This window comes from Schistocerca piceifrons, unplaced genomic scaffold (genome assembly GCF_021461385.2).
Source record: "Schistocerca piceifrons isolate TAMUIC-IGC-003096 unplaced genomic scaffold, iqSchPice1.1 HiC_scaffold_936, whole genome shotgun sequence".
Classification (NCBI taxonomy): Eukaryota; Metazoa; Arthropoda; class Insecta; order Orthoptera; family Acrididae; genus Schistocerca; species Schistocerca piceifrons.
Window position 1 is genome coordinate 3,360,001 of NW_025729208.1, and position 2,500 is coordinate 3,362,500.

Below are 2,500 nucleotides of genomic sequence, written 5' to 3' on the forward strand. Positions count from 1 at the left end.
GTCGGCAAATTGGATCCGTAACTTCGGGATAAGGATTGGCTCTGAGGATCGGGGCGTGTCGGGCTTGGTCGGGAAGTGGGTCAGCGCTAACGTGCCGGGCCTGGGCGAGGTGAGTGCCGTAGGGGTGCCGGTAAGTGCGGGCGTTTAGCGCGGGCGTGGTCTGCTCTCGCCGTTGGTCGGCCTCGTGCTGGCCGGCGGTGCAGGATGCGCGCGCCTGCGCGGCGTTCGCGCCCCGGTGCTTCAACCTGCGTGCAGGATCCGAGCTCGGTCCCGTGCCTTGGCCTCCCACGGATCTTCCTTGCTGCGAGGCCGCGTCCGCCTTAGCGTGCTCCTCCGGGGGCGCGCGGGTGCGCGGATTCTCTTCGGCCGCCATTCAACGATCAACTCAGAACTGGCACGGACTGGGGGAATCCGACTGTCTAATTAAAACAAAGCATTGCGATGGCCCTAGCGGGTGTTGACGCAATGTGATTTCTGCCCAGTGCTCTGAATGTCAACGTGAAGAAATTCAAGCAAGCGCGGGTAAACGGCGGGAGTAACTATGACTCTCTTAAGGTGGCCAAGTGGCGGCGGTGTGGCTGCATCCGGACTTGGCTTCTCGAAGTGCGGTCTTGATGTAGTCGTGCTGCTGCTGCGAGGTGCCTTCCTTGGGTTATAGTTACAGGGAGAGTGATGCGCAATACAAGGGCCTAGCCCTCTTAGCCTCTCCTCTCCTGCGGTCTTCTCCCCTTCTCGTGGGCCCGCTGATTTCGCAGAGTGGAAGACCGCACCAGGGGCTTGGGGGGGTTACCAGCCCCCCCTCGCACTATCCCTTTGTTAGTTGGGGGCAGTAAGCAGAGAATAAGTGGTGGCCCTTCCGCTGAAGGTGCCACCCCAACTCCCCCAGCACCTAGCCGGCCAACCGGCCGTGCCGAAAATCTTGTAACTTTTGCAGCTATGTATACCTGTAGTGAGTGCCACCGCAGCTTTACAACCAAGAACGGTCTCGGGGTCCATCGCCGCCGCCAACATCTTGCGGCCGCCAACGCGGAGATCGTCACGGAGAGGCATCGCGCGAGGTGGACGGAGGAAGAAGTCCTGTCGCTCGCCAAGGCGGAGGCCGAACTGTTCCTTGAGAGGGACGCCCGGTTCTTCTTCGTCAATCAAGAACTCATCAGGATGTTCCCCGACCGAACGCTCGAGGCAATCAAGTGCCGACGGCGGCAAGCTGCCCACAAGCAGCTTGTCCGCCAATTCATGGAGGCGCTTGAGATCGGTCGGGGGGAAGAGCCGGCGTCCCGCCGGGGAGCAGCGAGCCCGCTGCCTGACGCGGGCGAGGCCGCTGCGCCGCCCGTCGACGCAGCCGAGGACTTCGCGGCCGACACCACCGGGCCGCCGCCGGAGGGGCCGACTGACGCCGCCATCTGGGAGCATCTGGCGGGGCTACCCGCTTCCGCCCAGCGTTTCTCTGCCCTGGATCGTGTCATAGGTCTGGGGCGGGGCACGCCGCCCGATGTCATCCTGGGCATGCTCCCGGATGCCCTTGCGTCGGTCGGGTCCAGAGGGGAGAGATCGATCACCAGGACACAGCGGCCGCGCCAACCATCGAAGCGGCCGCCTGCCGCGCCGCCGACGCAGAAGCGCAAGCGGCGCCGCTGGGAGTACGCGAGAACGCAGGATGCCTTCCGACGGTCGCGTGCACGTTGCGTGCGCGGCCTCTTGGATGGCACCCTGCTCCAGCCGCCACCTGCCATCCCTGGTCTGCTGGACTTCTGGGCGGACCTCTTCACCAAGAAGCCCATCTCCACCGCGGGCTTCATTCGTGACCGCCTCCTCCCGCACTCAGAGCCTGTCGCTCTCGAGTGCATATGGGGGCCGGTCACACATGAGGAGGTCGCCGCCGCGTTGCCGCCCAGGGGATCAGCAGCCGGGCCGGACGGCCTTACCCCAGCGGAGTTGCGGCGCCTGCCGCACGAAGTCCTGGTGAAAGTGATGAATCTCTTCCTTCTGGCCCGCGCCCTTCCGGAACGCCTGCTTCGCGCGCGGACGTCCCTTCTCCCGAAAACGGCTGCACCAACATCCCCCGCTGACTTTCGCCCCATTACGGTCTGCTCGGTGTTGGCGCGGACCTTTCACAAGGTTCTCGCGTCACGCCTGATGCGCGCATGTGCTGTGGACGAACGTCAGCGGGCATTCATCCCTCGGGATGGGATGTTGGAAAATACCTTCATCTTGGACACTGCTCTCACCGACGCAGTTCGCTCCTGCCGCTCTGTCTTTGTGGCATCGATCGACGTATCTAAGGCATTCGATTCGGTAGATCATGCTGCCCTTCGCCCCGTGCTGAAGGCGCATGGCCTGCCGGATTGCTTTGTCGAGTATGTCGAGCGGTGCTACGAGGGCAGCACGACAGTGATAGCGGACGGCGCCGGCGTGGGCGTGTCTGTGCAGCCAGCACGGGGCGTTCGCCAGGGCGATCCCCTCTCCCCCCTCCTGTTCAACTTTGCGGTGGACTACGTTT

General features: G+C 64.0%; 1 pseudogene; it reads left to right on the plus strand.

The window, feature by feature from the left end:
- The window catches only part of LOC124771731, a 7,960-nt pseudogene that overhangs the window by 2,329 nt on the left and 3,131 nt on the right, over nucleotides 1-2,500 (plus strand).